Source organism: Alligator mississippiensis, chromosome 3, assembly GCF_030867095.1.
Source record: "Alligator mississippiensis isolate rAllMis1 chromosome 3, rAllMis1, whole genome shotgun sequence".
NCBI classification, from domain to species: Eukaryota; Metazoa; Chordata; order Crocodylia; family Alligatoridae; genus Alligator; species Alligator mississippiensis.
In genome coordinates, this window is record NC_081826.1 from 184153308 (window position 1) to 184171369 (window position 18062).

The 18062-nt window shown below is 42.8% G+C and overlaps 1 long non-coding RNA gene across 1 annotated transcript; it reads left to right on the top strand.

Annotated features, from left to right (window-relative positions):
- Positions 1-277: 277 nt before the first annotated feature.
- LOC132249129 (uncharacterized) lies at positions 278-17907 on the top strand. The gene is made up of 3 exons (XR_009460529.1): positions 278-476; positions 15306-15431; positions 17305-17907. It is a non-coding gene; the product is annotated as an uncharacterized LOC132249129 (long non-coding RNA).
- The last annotated feature ends 155 nt before the right edge of the window (positions 17908-18062 follow it).

Genomic DNA, 18062 nt, shown 5'->3' on the forward strand with positions numbered 1-18062 from the left:
ACACTGAAAGTTAGACAAAAATCAGTTGTCAATACCCACACACTCAGTATACATACACGGATCACTAATTCATATATCTCACACACAATGATATATTTGCCAGTTCACATATACCACACACCTACACATACACACAGGTGAGTTCCTAACTTGGGTAGTGTAGTAAGTGTGTGCTTGGGGTACTTGGGATCCCTACAGTGCTTGGTGACTATGGGAGGAGGAGTCAAGTGTTAAAGATTTCAGTATGGAGGGGAAGGAGGGAAATGGATGGGGGTTAAGATGAGGAAGGGAAAAATAAGAGAGCGAAAGCACCAGGACTGAAAGTTGCCAGGGTCGGGATTAGAACCAGCAGACTGGAGGGGAGCTGGGTTTACTTGAGGTTAATTGATGTTAATTGATTAAAGGACAACACCCAATGTCAGCAGAAGCTGGCACAGAAGCTGGGGCCAGAGTCAGAGCTGCAGGGGAGCCAAAAGGTAGGTGGGGAGAGGGAAACTGGGACTGGGGGGAGCCAGAGGGGCTGGGAGGGAACTGGGAGCTGGGCTGGGGAGCTGTGGGTGCTGGAGACGAGCTGCAGAGGAGTGGGGAAGCTGCAGGGGCTGCCGGGGAGAAGCCAGGAAGCCGGATAGGGTCTCTAGGGAGAGCAGTGAGCTGGAGGGAGGGAGGGGCTCCGGGTGTGGGGAAAAGCTGCAGGGGCTGGAGAGGGGCACCAGGGAGATCAGGGAAAATGAATGGGCTGCCAGGGAGAAGCTGGGAAGCTGGATAGGGGTCTGGGAAGAGCAGTGAGCTGCGGGGAGGGGCTCTGGGTGCCTGGACCTGGATAAGGGCTCTGGACACTGGAGAAAAACTGTAGGAGCTGCTGGGGGGGCTGTGGGTCCCAGAGAGGGGCTCTGGGAAGATCAGGAAGCTGAGCAGGGAGGGGCTCCGGGGCAGCTGGAGAGGCTGCAGGGGCCAGAGGGGGAAACCGGGAGCCGGGGAAAGACTGGGTGCCGGGGCAACTGTGGGACAGCCGGGAGGAGCTGAGGGGCAAAAAACAGAAAGGTAGGAACAGAGGGAAACACCGAGAAGTTTAGAAAGGGAGGCAGGAAGCAGGGAGATACAGAGAAGATAAGGGGAGAGGGCAGAAAGAGTCTGGGATCAGGGCAAAGGCAGAGAGAGAGAGTGACACGGGAGGTAGATCAGAGGGCAGAAAGCAGGAATTGGAGCAGGGCTGGGAGGTCAGTAAGACAAAACCCAACTCAGGTTCTAAATTAACAGTTGTATTAAACAAACTATACTGTAGAGCTCATAGAGTTATTGGTTCCTACACACACACACACACAATGGTGGGGGGGGCGGGGGGGAAGGCTTGTTGGAGAGATTGAAGTTAGTGTGCAGGGACAGAGTCCAGGTGCTGTCTTTGAGGAAGGAAGGTGGGTGATAGTTACCTATCCTGGGCTATTAGTTGATTCTTGTTGGCCAGTCAGGGTCTTTTCCAATGAGGTGTTGTCCAGAGGGGGTCGCTGGCAGGTTCTCTGGGTGGATAGGTGGCATAGCATAGTGCTGGTCCAAATGGTGAGGGCATCCCACTGGATCTGTCTTCACTATCCCTTTTTATAGGAGCAGACATTCTATGACCCTAGTGGCAGGGCCATGCCCAGGCAAGGGTCAGCCCTGGTGTTCTGAGCATGTGCACTCCAGGCAACGACGTGCAGTTCCAGGTGTCTGTGTTGCAATAGTGGGTTGGCTGATTTCTGTAGGGTCTTTGTCTTCTTCTGTTCTGTTCCTGGGTGAGTCAGTGGAAGACAATCCTGGGTGAGTCAGTGGAAGGCAGGTCATTGAGCTGATGGTCCAGTTGTTGAGTTCATTATTTAGTAGAGGCCCGCTACCATTGTATCTCAAGCACCCTCATTCATCCCCATTCATTCACCAATTTACATGAGACTGGTTAGGCCTGAGTCATAGGTTACACCCACGCAAAGGACACAAGATGGAGGCTTGACAGACAAAATGGAAACTTGACATGATTTATGCTAACTTACATATGTAGGCCAAAATCATATAGTATCAGTAAACACCAGTAAAACAGTAAAAATCAATATAAACATAATACTTATACAATATAAAACTGGATAGCTATAACAGGGCACTTATTTGCAAAGGAGGAAAAAAAAACTTGCTACCAAAATGAAATGCTAAAGCTCACTCTGTCTTGGCTCACTTTGGTCTTAGCCTACTCTATGTCTTAGCTTCCTTATATTTATCTATAGGGAATAGAGAGGGAGAGAAAAAGTCAGAAATAGTTGGGGAAGAGAAGAAGTCCCTGCAGTTTCTTTTTATATATATAAACTGGGGGCTATGTTACAGTGAAACCTGATATTTCTTCAGGGTTCCCTGGTTGAATATGATAGGTCTGCCAGGGTTCTCTTGTTTGTGAATTTTAGGAAGCATATAAAAAGTCCCCAGGTTAGGTAGCAGGGAGATCAAGCTCTGTATTTTCTTTTTGTTGTACTTCAGATGGAAATGATTTGATGGTAGTTTTGAGTTTTAAGGTGAAAAGGGAAGTAGCATCTTCCACTAGTTTTTTGAAGTAGGTGGTGTCAGAGAGTTGTCTGTTTGCCTCTTTTATGTAGTCTTCATGGATCAGGATAGCTATGACTCCTCCTTTTTCTGCTGGTTTTATTACTAATTGGTGGTTAGATCTTAGAGATTCTATGGCCCATCTCTCTGAAAGGGAGAGGTTGTTATGGTGGTGTGTGTTGTTGAACATTTCATTGTTCATTCTTTTCCTGAAGCAGTCAATATACCGGTTAAGTTTAGAATTTCATCCACTGTGAGGTGAGCAGGAATTTTTGAGTGGCTTTAAGTAGAAACCAAGTTGTGCACATACATCTCCCAGGAAGTTAGTTACAAAAGTAGGATCAAAACAGTAACTTATCACTAGCAAAAATAGGTGGTGACATGCTCAACAGAGGCAACTGGTTGTGAAGTTAGCTCCTCTATTCAAAAAGAAAAAAAACAGGTCTTCATTTATGGCAGACCAGTGTTAACTGAGATTCACCAGGTAGGTTTTGTGTCTGCAGACAGGGTCTCTAAAACAGTGATTTTTAACCAGGGTGTTGTGGTACCCTGCCTAGAGATGCTTTCAAGGGTGTGGTGGGGTGCTGTGCAGTGTTAGAATTGCTAGGTGTGCAGACATGATACATAAGAGAAACTCAGACATTTCAAATAGGAATCCAGAGTGTTAAAAAGCATTCTGCCCTGTTCTGGGCTTGCTAAGTTCTTTGCAACAGAATTGCTGTACTATTTTTCTGTGGCCAAAACTCACGTGAAAACTAAGAGGGATGCCTAAGGGGTGTCTGAGGGGTTCCTTGAGTGTAATAAGAGGTCCCTTGAGTCCAAAAATGTTAAGAACCATTGCTTTAGAATATTTTAAAAGAATGTAGTAGAGTGAAGTCTAGAGCTAGATTATATACATGGCCATCTGATTTCAAAAAACAATCCCCGCTACTGGTAACGTTTTCGGATCCTGTGATGGTAGTTTGCATCAGGTCACGCACGGAGCAGACTCATTTAATCAAGTCTTCTCAGAAGTGGCAGATCTCTGGTACATTGCAGGACAAAAAGGTATGTGTATAAATGCACATACAGCCTTCTATTTAGATACTTGGAATCATTACACTAGTGTGCATTTGTGGGTGTCACAGCAGCATCCTGACCCCAGTTGTCTTTCCTGCCTAGGGCAGGGGTGCTCGACCCGATGATCTTCCGAGGTCATTTCCAGCCCCTTACAATCTATGAATGAATTTATTTCAGGTCTAAACATTCTCTAATGACCACTGCTTCAAAACTCTTTCTAATTTTTATTCCTAATTCTATTAGGTTTTCCTAACCAAGGTATAATAGGTTTTTTTGCATTCTCACCTATTTCTTATTTCCCAGTTTTGCCCACAAGTAATCCCCAAACAAGGAGTGTAGACACAATCAATATTTTGAATAGAGGCGTGCTGTACTTCCTGCTGCTAAGTCTAAAGGCAACACCTGAGAGGAGCATAGGTATTTTTGTACTACCAGCACTAATTATCTTCAGAAAGTTTCCAGAAAAAAATATTTTCTGGACACCTTTTATTTTAACTTGATAAATTAACATATCAAAATCTATTTAAAAAATCATAAACATATTTTAATAACCATTCAAACAATAACAGATTTAAAATAATGGTGGTTCTAAAAACAAATATATTTGTTTGGGTTTTTTGTTTTGTTTTGTTTTCAACATCAGCCATGTTGTGTGCTGTTTCAAAATAGATGGTGCCGCAAGCCAAGTATATGTTGTTTCACATCATGCGGTCCAGGCACCGAGGTATGTTCCTCTAAAATGTGCAACCTGAAACTCAGAGAAGCAATTTTCTTTAAAAGGCCAGATTGTGGAGCCCTAGCTCAGACTCATGAATATTTACTGGTGAAAAGTAATTCCATTTAAGTCACTCTTTGTAAGTGCTAACTTATATGTGGAAGGGCTTTTCAATCTAGCCCTTAGCTTCTAATGCATTTTATTATTTGGCATATGTAGCCACACGGCTACCTACACACATTTTAGGTCCTGTATTCAGCAGTGTAACACTGTGATTGGACACCCAGGGAAGCTGTCACACACAGTGACAATGGTGATTTCTGGTTGCTGTTGTTGCTGCGACAGCAATCATACAGATTTCACAACCCCTCCTCCCCAACTCCACCATCTGTGTTGGTGCCTGGACCAGTTGGCCTTTTTGCCCCATCCCGTTGCTATTGTCTGCATTTGTTAGTTAAACCATTGGAAGTAATTAGTTCTCAGCTTCCCCCCCCCCCCCCAAGATAAAGGCTATTATGATTCTTCATCAAAAATTTTAAATACTGTATCTAGTCTTGTCTGGGCAAATTAACTTTTCTGAAGATTAGAATTTTTCTCATAAATGTAGGGAAAGATAGTAACAAATATCTATATGGTTTACTTTATTTATACAGCTAGTCAAAATATTTTGCTTTTCCTTATTTTTGTCCTCCCCGCTACAGAAAAAAAAAAAGGAAAAAGAAAATAAATAGAAAAAGCAAAATGTTTAAACCTGAAATGTTTTGGTTTCCATTATAAAAGTTTTGGGCTGAAGACAGATACGTTTAGTTTCCAGGATCTGAGTTGTTTTTTTTTTTAATTGAAGTAAATATTTGCAATAAAAAACAATTTTTCTCATGAAAACTTTTGTTTTGACAAAATAAATCTGTCAAGAGTAGTTTTGATTTTTTTTTTCCTAATTAGCCCTCTTATTACTTCCTGGCCTAATCATATAATGTAAGTCTGGGTAACAAAAGATTATACCACTTCACCTGGTATATGTGAAAATACATAAAACTCTTTTCTGATGATACTGGGTGCATCTACACATGCAGTTAATGTGATGGTATTGCTGTACATGTGTAGATGGTGATGCTTTACTGTGCAGCAAATTAGCCTGCTGCCAAGTAAAGCATGTCATGTAGATGTGTCCTTTATGAATAAAAACCTAACCAAAACAATAATGAAAGGTAGTAATGAATAATGAAACAATGAATGGGTAATGAGGGCTTATGAGTATGCAAATCCTCTCCTACCAGAGAACATTTGTCAAGAAAAATAATCCTGTTTCAAACAGAATTATTTGTGTAGGCCTCACCCATTCAGAGTTAAAAGCTCTTATCAAAAAGAAAAGCTGCAAAGGCAGCTGCTAGGACCAGAAAGGGTATGTAAAAAGCTAGCATGAAAGCAAGTGGATTAGATCTTCATCTGAGTAAATGTTCATAGCTCTTGCGTTCAGTTTTCTCGAGGGGAGAACATTTCTTGGGGAATTTCTTGGTAGCATTTTCATTCAGGGTCTTTTAGGTAGGAGCCCAGTCCTATATAATTATTATGGGGATCTTTGCCAAAAATTGTGCCCTAACTTTGAACAATTGCTAGCTAAATGTTAAACCCATAACTAAGTACTACTGTGTGCTATTTTCAAGTACTGGATGTAGGACTCCTGCACTTAAGCAGTTTTCAACAATGGGTAGTGTTACAGCACAAATACTTCCTTCTGCCAGTTAATGAGAAAGTCATGTGGTTCAAGGTAGTGTACAGGGCGATGGTGTATATCATACGTTATCAGGCCTAGCTCAGCTTTGATTTGATTGTGCTTAGAGATATGCACAAGGCAAAGCTATTAAAAAGCATGTATTTTTGTAGTTACATTATTTAAAGAACCCTAGCTATGAATTATGCTGCACCATAAGCAAACAAGCTAAAATTAGTAAATTCATGCTCATTGCCTAGAGCAACATTTTGCTGGTGGGTGATGTGATAAAGACAGACATATCCCATTCTAATTTTCCATTTTTAGTCTAAATTTTGTCTACTAAATAAATTAGGGATGTCATCATCAATATAATCGCTGGTACTATATTTGCTTCTGTAGCAGCTGCACCATTAGTTCTGCACCTTTTTGGCTCCAACTTTCTGCTTGTCTTCCAATTCAGTTCTGTGGAGCTTTTCCATGTAAAGGCTCATTTAGGAGATGTGAGTTCTTGAAACCTAGTAGTAGCAAATGTCCCCATTGGGTAGTTTGAATGTCATACTTTCCTTTCTTGACCGTATAGTCTTAATAGAGTGCAAGACTGCTGTTTCTACTTCCTCCTTTCTGGTACTTATTATTTTTGCAGAGGAAATGTCAGAGTTTAGGGTTCTTTTTGGATCATTGTCCATTTTTATTTCTTTGTACCTTTTTGTTCTGCTTCACCCAGTGAAAATGTTTTTCTTTACTTTTTATCTCTGAGAACACTTTTCCAGCACTAAGATTTGGAGCCAATTAGGATTCCCCATTCATAAGTATGTGACACTGTACTCTTATACATTTGAGTTACAGGAAGACTGGAAGACTGTAACACTGTTTAAAGAATGCAGCTATAATAATATTTTGCATTTATGTGGAGCCTTTCATCATCAAGTAATATCACATACAGTAATACATACCCTGTAAGATAATCGGGGGTTAGATATGGGTAAACTAAGGCCCTGATCCACTTACTTTAAATGAAAGGTTCCCATTGACTGTGTAATAGAAGTTTGTTAAGTCTATATTTACACAGTGAATTAATGCGACTAGAATCCAAGTGTTTTAGCAGCTACTTTCCTGCTCCATCCCATGCCCAGTCTACTCTTTCTGACTGTTTACAACAGCGACTCCATAAAGATGTGCTACAAAACACTAGTGTGCTACAAGAGAAACTGAAGTGTGCCATGAGATTCCCCTGTGTATATGCTGTCCTCCTGCATCTGGCACTCTGTGCCTGCCCCAACTACTCCAAGAGCAGCTGCAGTTGCTAATCAAAGGGACTGCCACTGCTGCTGCTGCCTTCCTCTGCCCTTCCCCAACCATTGGCAATCCCTGTGCTAGGTCCCACCACACTCACTGAAGTGCACTGTGCTGTGCGTGGGCAGGTACGCAGACACACAGATGGTAACAGACTTTGCAGCCAGACTTATTCCCTTCCACTCCTCCTATGCTCCCAGCAGCAGGAGGACAGACCATGAGGGTGCTTGCCAGCGTGTGAGATCCTGCAGGAACAGCCTCAGCAAAAGGAACTGCCCTTGCCCCCTGACATCCTGAGGTACACAAGTGGGGGCAGACAGTGCAAAGACTAGGGCACAGCAGGTGAGATCCTACCTCTGTCACCCTAAAGTGGCACCAGGTAGATCATTGATTCTCAGCTCTTTAAGCCTTAAAACCCCGTTCCATATCTTGTCTGAATTTAGATTTATCTCAGTGATTTTAAGGAGGAGTGTCACAAAATTCAGGAAAGTAATAGATGGGTACCTTAAGGCTAAAAAGGTAGAGAACCACTGATACAGAGACTAATCTTTTGCTTAAAGAGTATGAATTTGGTGTTATTTTTTTAACGGTACATCTCAGTACTGGTATGATTTCCTCTGGCAGGGGAATGGAATAGGTTGTTTTGAAGCGCGCGCGCGCGCACACACACACACACACTCCTCCCTCATTGGGTGTAAGAAGCGTGCCACCAATTTTAATTCAGAAAAAAAAGTGTGCCCCAGGTATCAAAAGTTTGGGAAATGCTGATTTAAAACATTCCTGGAAGATAAACATTTACTATGTCACCAACACCTACAACAGCATCATTTGACTTTTCTTCCTCTGCTCCTGTTGCCTTTAACAGTTGAATGCTGCTGCAATTGCATGGCTAAAATTCAGACTACAAGCCAGCTAGATCTCTTTGAAACTTCTAATTGTTATTGACTTTACATACTCTGAAGCACTTACTTTTTCTAAAAGAATTTTTAATCTCTCATTTTTAATTATTATACCTAAAGCCCATGCCTACTTCTTTAGCAGGTGGCATTCTGCACAAAAAAAAGTTTAAATTAGGGATGGTTTTAAATCAGTATTTCAGAAGAAATACTTCTCTTGTCTGGGGAAAGCTCAGACACATCTCACAATTTATTGATGGTATAGTACTATCTACTGCCTCCACCTAAAGTGTGGGCTATATTGTGCTGGAGACTGTACAATCACATATTGCTTGGCTTAAAGAGTTTATGATCTAAATGGGTAAGAAAAAAGATAATATAGGAGAGGAAGTAGAGTCACAGGGCACATCTACATGAGATATTTTACAGTGCAGTAGCATAATTTATTGCACATTAAGCATGCATGTCTACATGTGCACATGATTCCTGTGCAATAAAATGTACTACCCATGAGTAAATTTGCTACCTGCCAATACAAGTAGCAAATTTACTCACGAGTATTTACAGCTCAGTAATGCTGGTGTAGATGCCACCCAGGAGCAGATTTGCTCCTGGTCAGCCCTGATACTAGGGGGCAGCCTGAGCTCAGCCCCAGGGCCGGGAGCCTCTCCTACCCCAGAGCTGGCCCCCCTCTACGGCAGCCCCAGTCACAGGCCCTTTAAACGCCTGCAGACATTTTGAGGCCTTGGGCACAACATCAGGTAGCTTGGGGGAACTCTTGGCCTCTGCTACCTCTGCAAAGCATCAGCTAACTCAAGGCAGGAGATGCAGGACCATGAGTTTCTCTTGAGGTGATTGAAGGTGCACTCCACCAGTGCATGGGTCCAACTCAGGCACTGGTTGAAGTCGGTCTGGTGGGGGTCCAGCTGGCTGGTGTAGGGCCACATGAGCCAGGGGAGAAGCAGGTAGGTGGGGTCCCCCATGAGGAGGGGCAGGACCACCGTGGTGCCCAACTCCAGGTCTAGCACTCCCAGTGTGAAGCAGCTGCTCTGTAACACAGCTTGCAGGGTGCAGTTGCAGAATATGAGGGTGTCATGGGAACTGCCTGCCCAGCTGGCACTCACATTGGTGAAGGTGCCACAGTGGTCCACGATGGCCTGGAGCACAACAGAGTGAAATCCCTTCCGGCTGTAGTAGGGGTTGGAGACGTAGTAAATATTTGTCTTTCATAACTGTTGTAAACCAGCATTTCCCAAACTTTGATACTGAGTACAGAGATGTACTGTTAAAAAAATAACACCAAATTCATATTTCTTTAAGCAAAAGATTGCTGTAGGTTGGGCAGGTGATGGGGAAGTGGGTCCCATCCAGGGACCCAGGGAGGGCACTGTATACTTCCAGGATGGCTTTCCCTAACTGTCCTTGCCCATGCTGAATATGTAGCAGAGTTAGCATGTAGCGGAGGCTGGTAGGCATAGCCAGCTTGAGCAAGGCAATGGCCAGCCAGGTATCTGCAAGGAGAGGCTGCCACATGTTGTTGTCCTGCCATTCCAGGTGAAGACAGAGCTTCTCCAGGAGGTGCTGGAAGGTTGCCCGGGTCATCCAGAACACCTCCAGCCACTGCTTGTTATTCGAGGTCTGCTGAATGATGTGTAGCCACCAGTCCTCACTGGCTTGGTGGGCCCAGAGTTGGCAGGGCTGGAGAGTGGTGGTGTCCTGAAGTATGACATTGGTGTCCCTGCCAGGGTCCAACCAGCAGGATGTCATCCAGGCAGCATGTGTGCAGTGGCAGCAGTGGCCCTGGGACAGCATGGTGAGGCTGGGCAGGCAGTTGCTGCATGTGGGGGAGCTGGCAGGGACCAGACGGTGCTCCAGTGGTCTGACTTTCTGGCTTCCTCCCCAGCCTTTATGAAGAACTGCTGGGGCCTGTTGGCATAAATGAGTACCTCAGGCTGGCCAGATCCCGGGATTGGTGGTTGGATGCTTCCTAGAAACCAAGAAGCCTGGAAAACTTGATAGCTCTTGTTCTTAATAGTCCAGTTAGTGAGCTTTGGCAACTAGGAAGGCCTAAGTCCTAACTTCCCCTAAGGGGGCTTCCATGGAGCTCGGGATCCTGGAAGCCTTGGAACCCCAATTAAGCTTGTTACATAGGATTCTAGTAGCTTAGCATGTTATAAGACCACCTTGCTGAGATTCCAGGAACATAGAGCTACATTTTGATTTTCTCAACAAATGAATCCCAGCAAATATAAATTCCATCAGAAACTTGCTACAGAAAATGTGTGACTCATCCTAACGAAGAACAAATAAAAGCCACAAAAACAGGTCAACATAGGAACAGCAGAATAATATATCTCTTTGCTCTGAATGGCAGGTCTAATAATTGTTTAGTTTGATCTGAAATGTTTGTGGTTTCACCATGATAAAACAGAATTTATTCAACGTATAACATTTCCCAGTGTAACATTTCTCATTTAAATGCAAAAGTATTTGTGTTTCCAAACTTGCAATTTGGAAGTTTGATATTTCAAGTTAGCACTTTGGGAGTTTGACAAAAGGTCTTTATTGCATACTGCTTCACTTGAAATAATAGGCTTTGCTTTTCATACATTTTGTGTGCTTTTTTATAATTACAAATATAGAAAGTAAACATGACTTTCATTTGGGAGTAAGGGAGCAGTGTGATGGTCTGACCTTTGACTCTACTTATCTTTAGGACATTGCCTTACTTCCATTAAGGATCATTCCCGGAGTTGTGATGCTGATATGAAGCCCCAGTGTTATTCTGATACAATTTATTCTTTCATAATATTGCCATACTACATTTAAACTAAGTTACCTACACAAAGGTTCTTCAAACATACAATGGTGAAATCTGTACCTGATACCCTGCTATGAGGGCCATAAGGCTTACCATCATGTCTTATCAGTTGGGCTATAGCCTCTACTGCCAGATTTATCCAAGACAGTTTACTGAAAGAGTTTGAAATAGGCATTCTTTATACAGTTCTGGATACCTGTAAAAGCAAAAAATACCAAAAACAATTTCAGATAAGTTCAGTTACTCAGCTAACTACCTACCAGTTCACATTGTAGAAACTAGCCTTTGTGTATACAGAATAGGCCTCAAACAAACAAAGGATCCTCATGCACAGAACTTATCTGAAATTGTGAGCTATCACTTTACAAAAGTCTTCTTGCTCCGTGTAACCAAATATCACAGAAAAGTGAGCTGTTGTGGTATGCAACACATCCTGGATTCTCACTGTCTGGCCCCTGGAGTACTCTGGTATTTGGGGCATGAAAGGCTCTTCAGCCACTGCCCTCTTTGGAGATCTCCTTTCCCTGCCACTGGCAGAGCCTCACTGTGTTCCAGCTCTTGGGCAGGGCTTATACGTGCAGGAGCCCCTCTTCTCTTTCAGTTGCTTGCTCTGTTCTCAGCCTCTTTCAATTAAAAGGCAGCCAGTGCTCCTAGTTCTCCATCCTCTTAAAGTAGTAGGACCTGGCTCCCTGGCATGGTTTCCTTTTGCCTGGGCTGACTGCTTCAATCTCTGTCTCTCTCCCTTTCTGGAGTTTTCGTTAGTTCGCCCTTTGCTGTCATGGGTCAGAGCATCCCCCTGCCTGTAGCCTGCTTTCACACAGGTGTTAAGTGCTCAGATTAACTTCACCTCTGTCCCCTCTCTTTTGGCTGAGTAACAGGGTTTGGGTCCCCTGTTACAAGCAGAAACTAACAAATTATTACACCTCCAACTGATTCTCCTATAGCTCATTAGGTTTAAATATTTAAACAAATTTGTATATTTAACATAAATATCAGTTTTTAAACAGGGATTTTAGCTGCTAAAACTGTGTGGTTTCAGTTTATTTCATCGATTTCATAGACATTATGGCTGGAAGGGACCTCGGAAGATCATTGAGTCCAGCCCCCTGCCCCAGGGGCAGGAAGTCAGCGGGGGTCATATGATCCCAGTAACATAAGCATCCACATTTCTCTTGAAGGTGTTCAGTGTAGGTGCTTGAACCACCTCCGATGGCAGGCTATTCCAGACCTTGGGGGCTCAGACAGTAAAGAAATTCTTCCTTATATCCAGCCTGAAACGGTCTTACAGTAGTTTATAACCATTCAACCTCGTAATCCCTTGGGGCACTCTGGTGAACAAACATTCCCTCAGATACTGGTGGTCACCCCTGATAAACTTGTAGGTGGCCATCAGATCACCCCTGAGCCTGCACTTTTCCAGGCTAAAGTGCCCCACAGCTCTCAGTCTGTCATCGTAAGGTCTGTTTTCCTGACCTCTGATCATGCACATGGCTCTTCGCTGGACTCTCTCAAGCTTTTCCACATCCTTTTTGAATTGTGGGGTCCAAAACTGGACACAGTACTCCAGTTGTGGCCTCACTGAGGCTGAGTACAAGGGGAGAATGACGTCCTGGGATTTGCTTGAGAAGCATCTTTGGATGCAAGCCAATGTTTTGGTCGCTTTACTAGCCACAGCATCACATTGCAGGCTCATATTCATCTTGTGGTCAATGATGACCCCCAAGTCTCTTTCTTCCTTAGTGCTAGCCAGCATAGCGCTGCCGAGCCTATAAGCATGCTACAGGTTTTTCCTCCCAAGGTGGAGAACCTTGCATTTTTCAGTGTTAAACACCATCAGGTTCTCTTCCACCCATTTGCTTTGCAATGAGTTTGGGGTCATCGGCTAACTTAGCCAGTCCACTTCTGACTCCAACGTCCACATCATTAATGAAGATGTTGAACAATATCGGTCTAAGGACAGAGCCTTGGGGGACCCCACTGGTCACAGGGCACCGTGACAATTGACTTCCGTCTACTACCACCCTTTGGGTCTGACCATGGAGCCAATTTCCCAACCAGCGAATTGTTGTGGACCCAATGCCACGGTTGGCCAGTTGTGCCAAGAGGTGATCATCATATACCAGATCAAAGGCTTTTTTGAAGTCAAGATATGTGACATCAAGCTCTTCTCCCTGGTCCAGGTGATAGGTCACCTGGTCATAAAAGGAAATGAGATTGGCCAACCAAGACCTACCTGCAACAAACCCGTGCTGGCTATCCCTCAGGATGTTGATGTTGGCCAGTCCATTAAGGATGGCCTCCTTAATGAGCTTTTCTGAGACCTTCCCTGGGACAGAGGTCAGGCTGATGGGCCTGTAGCTTGCCAGTAGTTTAGCCATGTAGTTTAGGGCTGGTAGTTTAGCCCTGACTGATTAACTTAAACATAGTTCTGCTTGTAAACGATACAGTAAACTCATTTTCATTTAACTGCTTATCATTAATATGGCTTCAGTTAGTTTAATTTAACATCAGTTAATTTAAATGTATGTGTACACATGCATACAATATATGTATTACCACAATATATAGGTCATGACAAGATTTTTAGGTCATCTCTCTCTCTGCTTTTCTCCATGTTGTCAATTTAAAGAAAACAGAAAGCCACTTTAACTAGCTCTTTTGGGGTTTTAACTAGCTCTATAAGGATGGCATAGAGTAGGTACAGTAACTTTATACTTCCTTCTGCTCCATGGCATGGGACAAGATCCAAAGATCTCTCTAAGTTACATCTGGATATTAACAAATGATAAAGTAGTTTTCAGTCTGCACAAAGGTTATTTCTACATTGTAGTCCTATACTAAATGTTTGGCCCATGGGCCAAATGAGTGGCTCAGGACCAGTCTATGTCCCCAGATCAGGCCCTTATGCCCATATCTGGACCATGCTGCCTGTGCCCATGTGCTGGGATTGGGCCATGGGATCCCATGCTGTTCCTGCCCAGGTCCCCATGTTGGCGTTGGGGCCTTGGTCCTGTGATACCTAGTTTTGCGTGCCAGGATTGTGATTCTGTTTCACCTGTTCAACCCCTGCTGGGCTCTGCAAACTGGGATTGGGGCTTCAGGGTGCCACACCACCTCTGCCCAGCCCCACATGCAGAGATTGAACTCTGGGGCCCCAAGCTGCCTCCGCCCAGCCACACATGCAAGGGTTGGGGGCCCTGTGTTGCCTTCAACTGGCCCTGTGTGTGGGAATCAAATTCCAGGGCTTGCGCCAGCTCCACTGGGCTCCATTTACTAGGACTGGGGCAAGGGGTCCTGTGCAGACTCTACCTGGTCCCATGTTCCAGATCAGGCCTCTGCCATCCTGCATGCCAGATCTATCATGCAGGACCTGTGGGGAACCCCACGGGCTAGATGACAAAGCACCAGGGGCCAGAGCTGGCCCATGGGCTCAGGTTTGAACACCTTGGTGCAGATCTACCTGAGCCTAGCCATGAGTACACAGATCAGTAGAGGCTTAATAGGGATGTTAAAGCCCATCTGAGATATGTACTGAGATACTTCTAGTGTGATTAAACCACTATTGATACCCCTAGCCCCACAATTTTAAAACTAGCTATGATGGGTTTCCTCTTTACTGTGGATTCCTAAAGTTGTGGAGAACTAAGTGGAGTCTCTAAGCATAGATCATAGGTGGCATGATATAGTGTTACAATTGTGTATATGTGTTGTGTGTGTGTCTACACTTACATTAGGTACTTGACTGAGCACAGGCTAAAACTGGGATCTGGGTAATGAAAAGGTAGCTTAGAGCCACTTACTCCCTTTTTAGATGCACTGAATCTCTTTCTTTTTCTTTCTTTTTAATTCATATGCAACATTTTAGCTACATCATTTCATTCTGTTAGCAGAATCTATTTTTAGACCAGTTTTTAAGTTTACAGTGCATAAAGCCATCTGTTGCTGTGATTGGTTGCAGTAAGTTGGTCTGATGGCTTCTAAGACGATTTACACTTTCTTATACACAGGTATATGGTCTATTTATCACAGCTTTATCTATTTATTGAGTTGTTTTTTGAGGGGTTATTGTCATCCTGGGTGCCATTGATCAAGCCATGTATTAGGTTACTGGAGGGCCAAGAACTGCTATATTTCAAAAACTGCAGCTTCACTTATAGGATCACACACACATAAGGAATCTACTCAAGTTGCAAGTTTAAGAATTGGGACCCATAAAAGTATTGTTTTGTTTTCTTTAATGTCCTACAGAGATGAGTCAGTACTCTTCCTGAATGAGATAAGTTGGCTTCATGGATCAGGAACAATCAGATTTTTGCTTAAAGGAAGAAAATAAGCATCTAGATTCTGCTCCAAACTGTGCCTGGTACAAATCAGGTATTTTTGTTTCTTTTCCATCGCCATCAAGCTTACTACTGATTCAGTGCGGGGCTCTTGGACCCATGGGGATTGATGACAGTGTTGAGGGTAAGATCTGGGGTGATAGGCCAACTTCACTATCATCATGGAACCTTGAGTGGTCATATTGTATACTTCCATGTTAACATGCTTAATGTGGGGTGGGGTGGGAATGTCCATTGCAATGCTTATTGTATCAGCAAATATTGGCACCTATGAGATGCTGGGGTGGGAGAAAGGCCTTCACTGAATGATTAACAGAACCTCCCCCCAAAAACAAACAAACAAACAAAAAGACATCATAACAGTTAGGCACAAGGCACAGCCGTAATACAATATTTTCCTACTGACTTTGGAATGGTTCTGTGCTCATATTAAATTGGTTTCATATATGCAACAAGCTTGCATTGTTATACTTCTTTTTACATTAATATGATGGAAGTTAACTTCAGTATTTGCAGATAATTCTTCTGAATAAAAAGGGAGCTCAATCAGTGATATAACAAGTGATGGGCAAGCTTGGTATGTCTCCCAGGCATTGCCTGCCCCCAGGAGATGTGCACCAGAAGCAAAGGGAGGATGCTTCACTCTCCCATGTGCCACTTTGCTTGTGTGTCCTAGCTACACACTGCAGTTGTATGGGTAATATATGTCATTGAGTGCACAGTCTATCAGAATCAGTTTTATAGAGTGGCATTTGAGTTTGCTACTGCTAGGGTGTAATTGACCCTATTTTTTTGCTACCAAAATCAGTCATATTTCACCCTTCTGATATGGACTTTGGTGCCAAAAAATTGGGGTGTATGTTCCCCCCAGCAGGAGTGAACTCCACTGCCACTTTAGAGAACTGCAGTTCCCAGCATACCTTACACTCTGTGACACACTTTACCCATGCCACTGCTTGCTGCTGTTCCTGCATACTGCCTAGTTGAGGGAAGGGTGAGAGAGGACTGTCCTGGGCACATTCTTTGCACATTATACCTCTGAGGTTAATGACGTTTCCAGGAAAGTGTTTTGGATTTTTCAACAGCAAATTGAAACTGCAAGCATAAAGGTTTTATTGGAAATTGTTTGGAGTCTTACTCGTCTTTACAGTAAATTTAAAAAAATCCCATGTGAAACTTTATTCCTATTGTTTCACAAAAATTCTCATACATATTTTAGAAAAATCAATTAGGAAAAACCATGGGAAGAATGAGACAGCTACAATATGAACACTGACCATTGATAATTCATTGCCCAATAAATTTTTGCCCCAGCAATATGACTGGAACAGAGTCACCATGCTGGATCAGAATTTTGCTTTATCTCATCCAATATTTTTTTTTAACCTCCATTGTATAGTCTTTTCTGCTTTCAAGGGAAGGGGAATATTCACCCCAATAATGCACCTAGTCAGTTATGCAAGTTTGCACAATGTATGAGTTCTTTTCTAATCCCAACAACTTTTATTTCCCAGAGCATGAGATTTTAATTTTTTCTATTATTTTAATCTTACAGTGCAAACCACCAAAGGTAATTTATCTAGGCAAATGAAATCCATAGAGTGTTTTAGTTGTTTGCTCTATTTTGCTTTGTCTTTATCAGGAAGAATTTGAAAAAAAGAAAACCATTTATTAAACAAGCTCTCATGTGGGTGCAGATGGTCAAAATCAATGGACAAAGGAAATCATTACAAGTTCTTGTGTGTTCAGCTTCTATGATTGTAAATTCTTTGGGGCAGGGATGATGATTTCCTATATGTTTGTACAATCCAAACAAACTTGGGACCCTCTATTAGTAAGTCTTAACAACAACGTACAGAACTTTTTTGTATCTTCCTTCTTCCTTACTGATTCCATTTCTCTCTCAGACTGAAGAACAAATCTGCTAAGGGAATGACACATTCTGATCTACAATGTGCAAGCCTAGAGGGGTTTGTTCGCACAAGCTCACAAGTGACTCAACCAGCATGAAAGGCACAAACATCTTTTCTGATTTTAAAAAGCTTCCATCCACCCTACTCTCAGCTGACTTGCAACATCAAGCACAAGAGTGGATCATTTCATCCTTATTTTATCACATTTCAAGTGGGGGGGAAAAAAACATTTCACCTGAACCCATTTTGCACATTGTGTCCACAATATATTCTACAACCATTTCTGTCGTGATGTTAATAATTTTGTTTTGTATGTATGGACTTGGGCAAATTGTATAAACAATTTTTCCTTGCCTTGGATCTTTCTGCAAGGCAAATTTAAATAATTTCAAGCACAGCTCACCAGATGAATGGTTGGGTCTGGTTTCTCAAAACCTCCCTGAAAACTAAGCTCATTAACTGTAAGAAACTGAATCAGCTCTGCTACACATTTGATGTAGCACCTGTTCTTTTTTTAATTGAATTTAATTTAATAGAAATGATCCAATCATTTTTCCACCTCCTGTTCACCCTTTTGCTTCTTCCTATAAAGCTACAGTTTCCAGGAAATTTGTGTCATTATTTACATGTCACATAAACTTTCTCTTAAAATGAAGCTTTTCAATTATTAAAATATACAGTACTCACCATTAGCTCTTCAGAACTTAAAATATGTCACTTGGGCAATGAACTTGAAAAGCATGATCCTTCGT